Source organism: Kogia breviceps, chromosome 1 (assembly GCF_026419965.1).
Source record: "Kogia breviceps isolate mKogBre1 chromosome 1, mKogBre1 haplotype 1, whole genome shotgun sequence".
In the NCBI taxonomy this organism is placed as follows: Eukaryota; Metazoa; Chordata; class Mammalia; order Artiodactyla; family Physeteridae; genus Kogia; species Kogia breviceps.
Window position 1 is genome coordinate 123,442,837 of NC_081310.1, and position 16,311 is coordinate 123,459,147.

General features: G+C 37.7%; 1 protein-coding gene across 1 annotated transcript in view; it reads right to left on the minus strand.

The window, feature by feature from the left end:
- The window catches only part of LRRC8C (leucine rich repeat containing 8 VRAC subunit C), a 92,471-nt gene extending 76,220 nt beyond the window's left edge, over positions 1 to 16,251 (minus strand). The window contains exon 1 of the mRNA XM_059040489.2: positions 16,014 to 16,251. The gene's annotated coding sequence lies outside the window, so the exon portion shown is untranslated. The remainder of the gene's footprint in view (positions 1 to 16,013) is intronic.
- Positions 16,252 to 16,311: the final 60 nt, after the last annotated feature.

Sequence of the window (16,311 nt, forward strand, 5' to 3'; positions counted from 1 at the left end):
AGCAGAAACTCTGCAAGCCAGAAGGGAGTGGCAGGACATATTTAAAATGATGAAAGGGAAAAACCTACAACCAAGATTACTCTACCCAGCAAGGATCTCATTCAGATTTGACGGAGAAATTAAAACATTACAGACAAGCAAAAGCTAAGAGAATTCAGCACCGCCAAACCAGCTTTACAACAAATGCTAATGGAAATTTTCTAGGCAGGAAACACAAGAGAAGGAAAAGACCTACAATAACAAACCCAAACCAATTCAGAAAATGGTAATAGGAACATACACATTGATCATTACTTAAATGTAAATGGATTAAGTGCTGCAACCAAATGACACAGACTGGCTGAATGGATACAAAAATAGGACCCATATATATGCTGTCTACAAGAGACCCACTTCAGACCTAGGGACACATACAGACTGAAAGTGATGGGATGGAAAAAGATATTCCATGCAAATGGAAATCAGAAGAAAGCTGGAGTAGCAATTATCATATCTGACAAAATAGACTTTAAAATAAAGACTATTACAAGAGACAAAGAAGGACACTACATAATGATCAAGGGGTCAATCCAAGAGGTAGATATAACAATTGTAAATATTTATGCACCCAACATAGGAGCACCTCAATACATAAGGCAAATGCTAAAAGCCATAAAAGGGGAGATCGACAGTAACACAATCATAGTAGGGGACTTTAACACCCCACTTTCACCAATGGATAGATCATCGAAAATGAAAATAAATAAGGAAAAACAAGTTTTAAATGATACATTAAACAACATGGACTTAATTGATATTTATAGGACAATCCATCCAAAAACAACAGAATACACTTTCTTCTCAAGTGCTCATGGAACATTCTCCAGGATAGATCATATCTTGAGTCACAAATCAAACCTTGGTAAATTTAAGAAAATTGAAATTGTATCAAGTATCTTTTCTGACCACAACGCTGTGAGACTAGATATCAATTACAGGAAAAAATCTGTAAAAAATACAAACACGTGGAGGATAAGCAATACACTACTAAATAACCGAGAGATCACTGAAGAAATTAAACAGGAAATCAAAAAACACCGAGAAACAAATGACAATGAAAACATGATGCCCCAAATCCTATGGGATGCAGAAAAAGCAGTTCTAAGAGGGAAGCTTATAGCAATACACTCTGACCTCAAGAAACAAGAAACAATTCAAATAAACAACCTAAACTTACACCTAAAGCAATTAGAGAAAGAAGAACAAAAAAACCCCAAAGATAGCAGAAGGAAAGAAATCATCAAATCAGCTCAGAAATAAATGAAAAATAAATGAAGGAAACAATAGCAAAGATCAAGAAAACTAAAAGCTGGTTCTTTGGGAAGATAAACAAAATTGATAAACCATTAGCCAGATTCATCAAGAAAAAAAGGAAGAAGACTCAAATCAATTGAAGTAGAAATGAAAAAGGAGAAGTAAAAACTGACACTGCAGAAATACAAAGGATCATGACATATTACTACAAGCAACTATATGCGAATAAATTGGACAACCTGGAAGAAATCCACAAATTCTTAGGAAAGCACAACCTTCTGAGACTGAACCAGGAAGAAATAGAAAATATAAACAGACCAATCACAAGCACTGAAATTGAGACTGTGATTAAAAATCTTCCAACAAACAAAAGCCCAGGACCAGATGGCTTCACAGGCGAATTCTATGAAACATTTAGAGAAGAGCTAACACCTATCCTTCTCAAACTCTTCCAAAATATAGCAGAGGGAGGAACACTCCCTAACTCATTCTACAAGGCCATGATCACCCTGATATCAAAACCAAAGATGTCACAAAGAAAGAAAACTACAGGCCATTATCACTGATGAACAAAAAATCCCCAACAAATTACTAGAAAACAGAAACCAACAGCACATTAAAAGGATCATACACCCTAGTCAAGTGGGGTTTATCCCAGGAATGCAAGGATTCTTCAATATACGCAAATCAATCAACGTGATAAACCATCTTAACAAATTGAAGGAGAAAAACCATATGATTATCTATTGAATAGATGCAGAAAAAGCTTTCGACAAAGTTCAACACCCATTTATGATAAAAACCCTCCAGAAAGTAGGCATACAGGGAACTTAGCTCAACATAATAAAGGCCATATATGAGAAACCCACAGCCAGCATCATCCTCAATGGTGAAAAACTGAAACCATTTCCTGTAAGATCAGGAATAAGACAAGGTTGTCCTCTCTCACCACTATTATTCAACATAGTTTTGGAAGTTTTAGCCATGGCAATCAGAGAAGAAAAAGAAATAAAAGGAATCCAAATTGGAAAAGAAGAAGTAAAGCTGTCACTGTTTGCACATGACATGATACTATACATAGAGAATCCTAAAGATGCTACCAGAAAACTACTAGAGCTAATCAACGAATTTGGTAAAGTAGCAGGATACAAAATTAATGCACAGAAATCTCTTGCATTCCTATACATTAATGATGAAGAATCTGAGAGAGAAATTAAGGAAACACTCCCATTTACCACTGCAACAAAAAGAATAAAATACCTAGGAATACACCTACCTAAGGAGACAAACTACCTCACTACCTGTATACAGAAAACTATAAGACACTGATGAAAGAAATTAAAGACGACACAAACAGATGGAGAGATATACCATGTTCTTGGATTGGAAGAATCAACATTGTGAAAATGACTATACTACCTAAAGCAATCTACAGATTCCATGCAATCCCTATAAAACTACCACTGGCATTTTTCACAGAGCTAGAACAAAAAATTTCAAAATTCATATGGAAACACAAAAGACCCTGAATAGCCAGAGCAAACTTGAGAAAGAAAAACGGAGCTGGAGGAATCAGGCTCCTGGACTTCAGACTACACTACAAAGCTACAGTAAGCAAGACAGTATCGTACTGGCACAAAAACAGAAATATAGACCAATGGAATCAGGATAGAAAGTCCAGAGATTAACACACGCACATATGGTTACCTTATTTTTGATAAAGGAGACAACAATATACAATGGAGAAAAGACAGCCTCTTCAATAAATGGTGCTGGGAAAACTGGAGAGCTACATGTAAAAGAATGAAATTAGAACACTCCCTAACACCATACACAAAAATAAACTCAAAATGGATTAAAGACCTAAATGTAAGGCCAGACACTAATCAAACTCTTAGAGGAAAACATAGGCAGAACACTCTATGACATAAATCACAGCAAGATCCTTTTTGACCCACGTCCTAGAGAAATGGAAATAAAAACAAAAATAAACAAATGGGACCTAATGAAACTTAAAAGCTTTTGCACAGCAAAGGAAACCATAACCAAGACAAAAAGACAACCCTCAAAATGGGAGAAAATATTTGCAAATGAAGCAACGGACAAAGGATTAACCTCCAGAATTTACAAGCAGCTCATGCAACTCAATATCAAAAAAGCAAACAACGCAATCCAAAAATGGGCAGAAGACCTTAATAGACATTTCTCCAAAGAAGATATACAGATTGTCAAGAAACACAGGAAGGTATGCTCAACATCACTAATCATTAGAGAAATGCAAATCAAAACTACGAGGTATCACCTCACACCAGTCAGAATTGCCATCATCAAAAAATCTACGAACAATAAATGCTAGAGAGGGTGTGGAGAAAAGGGAACCCTCTTGCACTGTTGGTGGGAATGTAAATTGATACAGCCAGTATGGAGAACAGTATGGAGGTTCCTTAAAAAACTACAAATAGAACTACCATACGACCCAGCAATCCCACTACTGGGCGTATACCCTGAGGAAACCATAATTCAAAAAGAGTCATGTACCACAATGTTAATTGCAGCTCTATTTACAATAGCCAGGATATGGAAGCAACTTAAGTGTCCATTGACAGATGAATGGATAAAGAAGATATGGCACATATATACAATGGAATATTACTCAGCCATAAAAAGAAAGGAAATTGATTTATTTGTAGTGAGGTGGATGGACCTAGAGTCTGTCATACAGAGTGAAGTAAGTCAGAAAGAGGAAAACAAATACCATATGCTAATATATATATATGGAATCTAAAAAAAAATTCATATGCTGCAAGTTAAATTTCTATCTCCTTTCAGAAGAGATAAATAATCACTATTTAGATTCCATTGGAGTTCCCTTCACATCACTGTAAGTAATTAAATTACTGCTTGTCTTCCTTGTCTTAGCTGAAATATCCCAGTTCCTTTCATTTATTCCACATAGATTCAGTTTTTCAATGCTCTACTCCTCTTTGTCATGTCTTTTGACTCTTTTACAATTTTTTCATCTTCCTATTTATTTGTGTAGTCCTAAATTAAAGTGTAATAGTGTAACATCAAAAGAATCCGAATCTACTTTTCTTTTGTTATAACCTACTATATGCTTTTAATATATACTAATACATTGCCTTATAAAAAAAGTTCCAAATCTATTTGTGTAATATAACTTGCAACCTCCTCCCAGAAAGAAATTAATGTTCCTGATACAATGCTTAATTAATTGATTCTCATGAACTTTAATGACATTAAGAAATTCTGAGAAATTAGTTACCACCCAAGCAGTTGATAAATTGTCAACCAAGAGTTTTAGTAGGCTTTAGCCAAATATTATTTTCTTTTGATGTTGAATCTAACACTTTTCTAACCATTTTCTTTTCCTATAAAATGTCCCTACCAAGCACAAATCTTTGAATTAGCCTACTAGAGAACTTTTTTTAAAAACAGGAAATCTATTGTAATTCTTTGATACATGCTAAGTACAAAGTTTTTTGTTTTTAGTTTTTCAAATGCAGGGATCAATAAACTTATTCTATAGAAGGAGAGACAGTAAATATTTAGGCCTTATAGGTCCCATCTGGTCTATGTTGCATATTTTTAAATTTTTTTAAACAACCCTTAAAAAATGTAAAAACCAATCTCAGCAAGTGGGCCATACAAAAACAGGTTGCAGACCCAAACTACGCAGGCCACAGTTTACCAGTTTCTGTTGTAACGGTTCTTGGAGGTCCCATGGAGATTTGCTCATCTCAAAAGAGCAGCCTCTGGATCAAGGAACTTCATGGCATGTATGCTATTGATATCCCTTGCTTCTCTTCCTGAGCCTGGGATGTTTTGCTGATCTACGGCAATTTGAGCCCTTGAATGTCGAAGTCTAGTGGCTATCTGAAAGGACTCTTGTTCTACTGGGCTTAACGGTGATTTACTAAGTTGAGAGCTTGGAGAGTACGCTGGGCCGTAAGAATTGGTTAAACTTGGGGTTGGAGTTAAAGCAGAACTCCTCCCCAGGATGAGATCAGAGAGGTATTTTGATATCTGAATGACATAAAGAACTCCCAAGAAGGGGAGTCAAGTGTAGAACCCAAAGTTTCCAACCCATATTTTAAATTTGAAAACTTCCATGGCCAGTGTTTTAAATTTGACACATTCAATGGCTAAATGTCTGTTATTATACTAAGAAAAACCAAAGCCCTTATAAAGTAAGTTTAGGATGGGCAACTATGCATTTTTAGGGAAAAAGGTATCTAAAACTTGTAAGTGAGGCAAAGGGAGGGCAGAATATCCTTTTATTATCTTGAAGCACTGTTTAACTAGCCTACACAAGGATAATTTAGGGAAATACTCTTTTTTTTGACTTGCTAATTACTCATTACATTCCAGACTTGCAGATTTTTGTTAGGTAGAAAAGAAAACACAAAACATATGTGTTTTATTGCCCTGAACGATGTTACCTAGTTTTGTATCTAACCTAGCAATGTTATTCTAACATTCCTTTTTAAAATAGTTCCTGGAATGCTCTTTAAACCAAACATTTTGCCATCTTGCCAGCTCCTTCATTAAGGAGTTGAATAAATCTGACATGTTCATTCTATATTCGAGTCATTTTTAACTTTTTGAAAATTATCCCTTGACAACTTTCACAGAAGTCTTATCTTGTGTTTTGCTTATAGTAGGTTTGTGTATATACTTGCACTTGTATTTGCATTTGTCTAACTGTTAAAAAATTGTATGTAGGAATTGGTTCAGAGGTTTTCTGTATATTTGCCTGATTCTGTAAGTGGTTATTTATAGTGCTCTGTTTTTTTGTGGTCAGTGATTTCTTTGGGCACCTACTAGACGTATAGCTTCTCCCTTGCTTCGAATACCTCTAAGAATGAAAGTTAAGTGGTCACAGAAGTTTGTCCTGTGTGTGCTAGGAAAACACCTCCTTAACAAATAGATTCACTTTGAAATGAAGGGAGAAGGGGAAATCTGCCTGGGTGATTTCATAAGAGTGTGTAGGAAAGAGTTAAGGGAAATTTCTCCTAGGTCTTGGTCTGATAGTGAATTAATAGAGTAGTTCTAATAGACCAGAACAGATAGAATCTGCAGTTTAAAAAGATAGTCCCTCTATCAACATCCTGGGCAAAAGAGTAGTGCCTGAAAGAATGTTAGCCAATGAAAGGTGTTTTACTTTTAAAAGTGCCTTTACCTCTTTCCAGAGGGAAATTAACAAGACTGTAAAGACTCAAAGGAATGAATTCACATATTCCAAGCAGGAGATAATAAACATATATATCTAGAATAAGAGAATATGAAAAATATTCACCACTGTCCCACAACAAAAAGAAGAAAAATGCACAAAAGGGAAGTTTGGAGGTAGTGGTGGTATCCAGGTCACTAATGATAAGGAACTAAAAAAATATGCAAATAGTTTTCTGGTCAGCCTTCAGTAGCTCTTTCTATATTTCTCAATCAGAACTTTTAATTCAAAGAGATTCAGTAGTACTTTAACAGCTTTGCAAACTATGACTGAATTATATAAAATCCAAAGTTCAATTGATATTCCTGATAATGAGTACTTGGACAAGTTAAACTATTTTGTTAAATTTCATTAAAAAGACAGTTAAATGTCTTAGCCCTGATTTTATTCTAGTTTGGGAGATGATGAAAAAAATTATACTTCATTTATATCAAAATGTTAAACACAGAGACACCATATGAGCCAGCAATTCCACTTCTTCACATATCTATACAAGAGAAATGAAAACAAATGTCCACACAAGAACTTGTATATGAATGTTCACAGGAGCATTACTCCTCATAACTCCAAAGCAGAAACAACCTGAATGTCTATCAATTGATGAATGGAAAAAGAAAATACGGTATACCCACATAATGGAATATTATTTGGCAACTCAAAGGAATGGTGTAATGATACATGCTACAACTCGGGTAAGTCTTAAATATATGCTAAGTAAAAGAAGCCAGTCACAAAAGACTACATATTATGTGATACCATCTACATGAAATGTCCAGAATAGGCAAATCTATAGAGACAGAAGTTAGATTAGGGGCTGCCTAGAGCTTGGGAGAAGAAGTGGGGGTATGGTGGGGAGTAATAGCTAATGTGTACAGGCTTTTTGGGGGGGTGATGAGAATGTTCTAAGATAGATTATGGTAATGGTTGTACAATTCTGTAATTATTCTAAAAACCACTGAATTGTATACTTTAAACAAATAAATTTTATAGAAGGTAGCTTATACCTCAATAAAGCTGTTAAAATGTATTTTAGTTCATTCATGACTGATCTGTCATCTGATAGGATGCCTATTTAATTGGAAGTTACTAACTTCTTGATATTTGTCCCATAGGTCAGATCATTTTGTTGTTGTTGTCGTTGAATTATGTTTTATTTGGCAGATAAAACTGAGGACACAGCATCTCAGATAGTTCTAAGAGACTGCTCCCCAGATCATTATTTACACTAAAAATTTAAGTCTTTGTAGATATGTTCAACAACACTGAATTATAACTACTGCCAATTTAATGTCTGTTGTACTCCTGCAGTAATATGAAACCATGGAATGTCATATTTCCCTGATACATTTTTAATATGAACTGTGATTATATCATTTTTAAGTGGCAATGTAAATTGTAATTAAACATAATTAATATTAAGACCTGGGACTAATATTACAATTAGATAATTAATGAATAACCTTTGGCAAATACTATCATATGATAGTTTTAACCTATGTATCATATCTATACATAAATATAATTTGTTCTTCATAACATTTAAATAATAATACAATAATAATTGTCTTATAGAACATGCTTTATAAAGTTAATTTTATCTTAAAAACCAAAGCATAACACATTGAATACTGTCATCCACCATTTTTTTAGCTTACGTGATTTATATGATAAATAACACATATTGAGATAAAACTATTTTTTAATTAGCTTAATAGAATAGGTAACTGGTAACTAAGGAAAAAAATTTTTCTCAATATGAAGCTGTAAAATTATTTACTTACCATATAGTCTACCTAGTTGCTAAAAGATATTTTTTCACTCACCCAAACAAAATGTGTTCTTTCAGAAGGGGCAATTAGCTTTCCTGCTTTTTTTTTTGTGCTGATTTTTGATAACTCAAAATTATAAATAACTGAAAACAAACAAGTGGAATAATAAAGAGATTCCTGGCCTCTAGAGAAATTAAAATTCTGAGACTTCTTAAACACTTTCTTAGTTGTAGTTAATAAGCGAGCCATCAACATGACCTTCTTTTATCATTGGGCATCTACATTCTTATCTGGCAACATTTTAAAATGTTGCTTTGAGATTGTTTCAAATTTGGAGCAATAGAAAAAGGAGCAGTTTTATATTCAAAACATGTTTGAGACACTCTAGACAGCCTCTAGGTAGCACCAAAGGTGTGCTCCCTCTCCTATAATCCAGGATGTGGCACTCATAAGTAAAAGAGATGCTGGAAATAATTCATTTTAATTGATTTGCTCCTTAAACTCCTTAATTAGGTCAACAGTAGGCTGTTCTGCTTATTGAAGTACATTAGGGGAAAGCTGTCAAGTAAAAAAAAAGTTAGATAAAATGTTCATGAGGTGATTATGTTATTAGATACCCTTTCAGGATAAGTAAAATCATCTTCAAGTACAAGGTACAGGTACAAGGGCTGACTGCAACAGTCACCGTCAACAGATTTACTTCAAAGATTTTGTTTGTAAATTTTAAATACCCACATGTCAGTTAGAGATTAGTGTGGCATTTATCTTTATTTGTTGCTTTGTAGATTCCTTGGGATATGGAATCCTGATTTCAAACACAAAGTCTGTAAGGAGAGATACTTTTACTTCTTCCTTTCCAATCTTTATGTCTTTAGTTTTTTTCATCCTTATTGCACTGGCTAGCCTCCTGCATGATCTTGAATGGGGATAAGACTTGTCCTTGGAAACCAGCTAAAGAGGTAATCAGTTAACTGTCAACTGTTAGGCAAGAGTCTAATGACCTTGAACTCACATTTTTTAAATCTAACCTAACAATGATATCTAACCAGCCATATGCTTATAAAATGTCCCTAGTCAGGATGAATTTTAAAACTGACCTATCAGAAATCTTTTCTCTTATATGTAAGACTAAAGTAAAACTTTAACACATACTCATAAATGATTTGTCCAAAAAGTGTTTTCTAACAATCTATTCAGTCTTCTAGTTATCCATCACCATCTCCTTAGGATTAATTTTACTTTCACCCTAATGGCATGTAGCTAGTCTTTCTCCATCTTGCATTGCATTCATGTAGTCATTCAACAAATATTTACTGATCCTTTGCTAACATATACTGTTCTAAATACTGGTGATACAAAAATGAACATAACAAAACAAACAAAAATCTAGTATATTTGTATGGTTGTTTTATTTAGTTTTCTTCAGGTTACAATTCTATACTTTCCTTAAATGAACTTCACTGCTCAGTTTTGACTGTTTCCTTTCATTTTTATTTTATTTTATTTTGCCAAGCTCATTTCCAGTCTTTCCTTCAACACTGTACTTCTCTATCCACTCTGGAGCCACTCACAGAAATATAACACGTTATGTTATCCAGATCCTTAGATAAAATGTTTAAACACTCAACACAGATCCAAACCCTAGACACACCTCCAGCTGCTAGCTCCTCAACTTTAGCCATTTTCTGGTTACAGGGATCCACACAGCTGTGCATTAACTAGAAAGGTTTTTTGTAGGCTGTACAGTATTTCCTAACTTTGCTGACTTTCAGAACATTATCCTGGACCTTGCTAATTTCAAGGGCGATAATACAAATTAGCCTGCTGTTTTTTCCTAGTGAAGCTATCCTCATAGTTATTTTAAAAAATCAAGGTGTTATTAGCTAAAAAATCCCCTATTGTATTTTTCCAGGAGTTGGATTTATAGGTTATATCTTTCCCATTAAAAAAAAAGATATTTGAACCTGTTTCTAATTTTCATAAATCTCTACGGTATTTGAGGAAGAGTAGTTAGTAATTTTTATTGATTTGACAAGTTCTTCATATATACAGGGAGAACACAGGACCCACAAGCTTTCATCTATTTAGCTTATTTAGTGACTTCTATCTAGGGTTGGTTTTGATGTTCTGACTTCATATTTTATATAGTACTCCAAATTTCCAATTACATATATAAATATTTCTGTATACATATTTCATGACCCTACTGAGAAGAATAACTTCTAATTACACTCTCAAATTTCATTTCTAGAATTTAAAATAATAGAAAGGGAAATGGATACACTCTAAGATGTTAGAAACTTTACTGTAAAATGTACTGTTAAATATTTATTCCACAACTGTTTCTTAAGCAGCTCTGTCCCAGGCACTGTACAGGTGCTATGGATAAAGAAGTGAGCAAGACAGAAATGGCCTATAGGGCCTCTGCCCTCATGGGACTTTCAGTGCAGCTCCAAAAATCAAACAAAGAGAAAAGATGTTGAAAAACAAGGATGTTTCTGGAGGTTTGAGGGGAAAGGAGAGGGAAAAGAACAATATGGTTAAAATAAAAGCTGAAGAAGAGGATGAGCTGTTGTCGGGGAAGGAGCATGCAAAGGCTGAGAGCCTCCAAATGTTGAAAGAAGCCAAGCTTCTCTAACCCTAACAGTTCTGAGGTTCCACATCAAAAGCCCAGGCTCATACTCCCCAGGGAACCGAAGCAAGGAACCAAACGTGAAAAGCTAAGTGACTTCAGAAGCCCCACCCCTACCCCCAAATATCTACTTGCTATGAGTTAAAATCTCTTAGATAGAGAACACAGTGTTTCATAATAATAAATAACTACTGTAAAATGCAAATGCTCTAATAAATACAAACTAATTTATACTCATGTGTAATTGACCAGTCACAAGAATGAATGTTTAGTATCAGAGCCTTCCCAGCATAATAGAAGTAAGTAAATAAAAGATGTTGAGTATTTAAAGTTTGGGGAGGGCTTCCCACGCAGAAACAAAACAACACAGGTAGAGGTGGCTTTGAAAGATAACTTAATGAATTTAATAATTTTGCCAAGATGAAACTAGGACAATTGGAAGACATATTTTTACAATCATATTTCAGCTTGAGAGCCAATAAAGTATACTTCTTTATAAGGGAAAAAAATGTATATGTATATACTGTTCTTCATGTCTTTTAGTTCCATATGGCTCTTTTATGGTTTTCAAACATAATCTAGAATCATGCTCTACCATGTGTTCTCAGGAAGGGGGCAATCCTGTCCCTGTCAAATATTGGGTCTGTGGGGCAGGGTAAAAGAATCTTCAGGTTTGTAGCCTGCCAACAGGCCACAGTACATAAATGGGTATACCAGTGCATCTGTGACATTACAATGTATCTAAAAAAAAAAACTCTGGAGGGAGGGTAGTAATGAACTAAAGATTGAGAAATGCTTCCCTAAGCGCTTCCTTATTCTCTCTTGTGCTTCCAGCCCTCCGGCAGTGTTTGGGTTTAGCCAAACTAATTTTCGTCCTTGCTCTTCCGACCTACCCCTCTCCAGCATGGGCAGAGCTTGGGTTCTTCTGAGTTCTTAGAAGGGTTCTTTAAAGAACATATAGTTCTCCTGGATGCCTTTGACCCCAAATACTTCAGTCATCTGGAACACTTTCAGTTGTTTCTCTAAGCTTTACAACATTTTCCTTAAAATTGTTTTTTGAATTTTGCCAATTTCCTCTTTTCTTAACTCTATTCATTTTCTAAATATTACCATGTCTCTACCAACTGCCACTCACAGACTACAGAATATTTTAAAAGGACACCCATCCAACACTAGAAAATGATCCTAAATTCACTCCCAGAACTTGTGACTGTGTGTTACAGTTCTAAGTAAACAGCCCAGGTTATTTTTTTGTTTCATGCCTGATATTGGAAATGAGTTCAGTTATTCTCTATCTTCTAATACGTTTAGGAAATTTTCAATATACCTGCCAAACTATCTACTTTAAGAAAAACTCTGAGATTACCCTCTTGCCCTTCTGTGCCAGCGCTGGGAGCAAATGGGAGTATATTAATGTTCTAGATGTTCAAGGCCACACAGGAGAGGCAGAAAACAGGATAGTGCATTTGCCAAAAAATACAAATTCCATCCCATTGAAATATGGCTAGTAATGTTCTAAAAAATGTGCAGAGTGAGCAAAGGAAAAACTACATAAGGTGAGTAAATGTTTATAAGACTACAAAAAAAGGATATGATACAAAAGTTAAAGATGCTAAAAACCAGATAAGGTCTTTATACAAAAGAGTGAATCACTGACAACATCGACTAATCGCTATATGCACGTAACATACACAAATGTAAAATAAAGCAGAAATTTTGATCCATGCTAGGATACAGTAACCCCTACCATTTATTAAGCATCTACTAGGTGGACAGGAGCTGTCCTTCATATGCATTGTTACATTTAATCTACACAGTGATCCAGCTAGGTAGGCTTTATTAATAACCCCATTACACACAATGAATCTGGGGCTCAGAGAAGCTCAATAATGTGAGTTAATTGGCACTTGTATTGTGCAATAGAGCCAGAATTTGTATCAGTTTTTCCTATATTGAGGCCATGCCCTTTACCCCATGCCAGTCTAGAAGGATTTATATTTTAAGAGAAATTAAGTGAATTCAAGGTGCATAGTGATGTCACCTCACATATTGGTTGCAATATGTTTTCATGAGTGTTCTGGGGCTAGAGATATAGCCAGCACTCCAGGGACTGAATATAAAATCTTTGGGAGTGTGTTGCAGCCCATGAGGCCATCACTATCATGTGGATGAGAAAAGCTGATGAGCAGGAGTGACATGTTCATTAGGTTAAGCTCTAAATCAGTCATTTAATAGAGATCAGTGGCAAGAACAGGGATTTGGGAAACATATGGCCCTGATTCCAAATTCAAATTCTGCTGTATACAAGTTACATGGAAAACCCTGGACAGGTGACTTAAACTTCCTTGATCTCCATTTCCTCATACAGTCATCATGGTAAGTTAACAAAAATTTATGCAGGAAAAAGAAAACAAGGCAGCTTTGGATACAAAAGTATATCATTAAGACTAGAGGCTTTGAGGGCTTCCCTGGTGGCGCAGTGGTTGAGAATCCGCCTGCCGATGCAGGAGACACGGGTTCGTGCCCTGGTCCGGGAAGATCCCACATGCCGCGGAGCAACTAAGCCCGTGAGCCATGGCCGCTGAGCCTGTGCGTCCGGAGCCTGTGCTCCGCAACGGGAGAGGCCACAACAGTGAGAGGCCCGCATACCGCAAAAAGAAAAAAAAAAAAAAAAAAAAAAAAAACGAAAACAATTAAAAAAAAAAAAAAAAAAAAAAAGACTAGAGGCTTTGGATATATATATTCGTATAACAGATTCACTTTGCTGTACACCTGAAACTAACACAACATTGTAAATCAATTATACCCCAATAAAAATTTTTAAAAATATACTAGAGGTTAGGCTTCGTTCAGGCATTAACTTAGCTGTAGAGTCTTGGGTAAGTCACAAACTCTGAGCCTCTTTCTTCTGTGAAATGTGAATGGCCATCTACCTTAAGGGTTTGTTGTCAGATTCTGAGATAATGTGTCAGACACCTACAGCAACTAGACCGTATTATAGTGATGCTCCATATTAAATTATTAACACAACACTTGGCAAAATAAGTGTGTGTTTCCACTCTATTTCTTTTTAAACTTGGGCTTTATTATAAAGTCACTGGTGACTACAACTTAAAAATACTACAGACTATTAAGAATCATTAAAAATTTGGTAAAAATTAGGTAACTTGGAAGTTAAAAATATTGCTAACTTTGTATTTTTTTAAAAGATAAACTTCCTATAAGTGGAAAACTGTTCATTCTTTTCTCTTACAGTTCCTCATACTTTTTACTTTCACTAAAAGCATTCCCTTCTAAAAACACACTTCCTTAGGTAAGTGCCTAGTCAATCTGAGAAATAAGACATTAGTACCATTAACAAAGGCTTTGATAATTTTATTAATAAGAAAGTTGTTAAACATGGTTGCTATCTCTGATATGGTTGTTGGGTTAGTGGGCCTTATCTGTGGTCAATCTATTATGTGAACCATGAAAAACATCCATCCTAGGAAAGCTGCTCCCCACTTCTCCCTCAAAAGCAAACAAACACACTGACCTAAAGAGTATATAATCACTCGAAAGTAAAGCAAATCAGGGTCACATCCACGGTCTTCCCTATTTAAGCAAGTCACAAGAAATGCAAATAGCACAGATAAGAGTTGTATACATCTAATCTGTTATCTGTGTCCACACACCCAACACATGGTTTATGAATCTGAGCAAATTTTGTGAAGTCTGGCTTACCTTTGGGGCTTACATAAATCATTTAAAAATAGAGAGAATGTAAAAACACATAAAGCTGATTGGCTCTGACGATTCTGCAGTATTGTGGCGAGAGGGTTAAGACCACTTGTCCTCATCTCTCATCTGGATGGCATTTTAATGACTTGTCCATGAAGAAACCTCAGGTATGCCTTAGGAAACCACTACATACCTGTCCGGAAATGTGACCGTTGGTTAAGGCTACATTTCTTACACTATCGATGGCTTGTAAGAAACGTGTGACTAAAATAGGGCTGCCATTTCCTTTACCTATTCCTCCCCCATAAGGCTGCAAGAAATAGTCATTCAAGCCTTCCTCTGCCCAACACCGGCACTCCCACACAGGTTGATCGGTTCTTACTTTTTACTTTAAGGTGGATGAGGACTTGAAAGTGTTTCCTAACTGGTTTGCTGGGAGTTTAAAATCCTAAAAGAATTCGAAAGTGTAGTTTGGCCCTAACCCTCTGAAACATCCGTCCTGGGATGTGGGCTAGGTGTCCGTGGCATTCAAAGCTAGGTACAGAGCGAGGGTTTGAAGGGACTGGAATCTGATGGACCCCGGCAGGCGTGGGTGGGGGAGGGAAGAACTGGCGAAGGGAGAGAAGAAGGAATTACGGTCTACAGAGCACATCCTAAGGTTGCTGAGTTGCTAACTCCATCCCTCACCATCTCGTCGCTGAGAACCACCTGGAAAAGGAAAGACCGGCGAGCCTGGGTTTGGGTCGAAGGCAGCGGTCCTGGCCTCGACCGCCGGCCTAGACACCTGGCTTCTGGGGCCCGCGCCATCCGGCGAAACCCTCTCTCCACTAGGGTCCTGCTGGGGAGCAGACATCGCGCTCTCGTTCCCTTCGGAGACCTTCTAATTCCTCTCTCTCACCAAAAGTGCTAACTTCAGGGGTTCTGGGGCGGCAAGGGAAGAGCAGACCAGACGGCGCAGGCCCTGGGGGTCTCAGGGTGTTTTAAGGTAGAACGACGATCGCTCCCAGCGTGGCCCCGTTTTCTCCTGGTCCCCCAGCCCCATCCCCCCAAGTCCGCAGAACCTGCCGCGCTGCGCTTGGCGCCAGGCTGGGGTCTCTCGCCCGACGCTGGGGCTGGCGTGGACAAGGGTGGGGAAGGGATTGGCGGGTCCCCGAGCCCCAGCAGCGTATGGCTCCGGGGACCACACGCTGGGCAGGAGACTACAGTCTGCCCTCCCGAGAGCCGGGGAAAGGCAGGGACGCGAGCGAGGCGGGGCCAGTCGTGGCCCCAGCGCACCTAGCGGACTGAGCCGCCCGTCCTCGGTGGGCCGTCCCTCTCCATCCCATCCCTCGGCGGTCCCCGCCCTTACCTCTGGGCGAGAGGGTGCCGGGGAGCGGCAAGCCGTCCCCCGGCCGGGCTCAGCGGCGGCCAGCGACAGCGGGGTGGCTCGCGGGGCCGCTGCTCATGGCTCGTCGCGCTCAGAGCACTGCGGCTACTACCACGGCGGCGCCTTCCTCCTAGTCCTCTTCGCGGGCTCCGAGCCGGGACGCAGCTAACGCCCCAGCCTCGCAGCCCTCCGCCCCTCCGCCTCCCCGGCCGCGGATGGAGCCGCCTCCAGCGCCGCCCTGCAAGCAGCCGGGCCAGCGGCAGCCAGCGCCGCCCAGCGC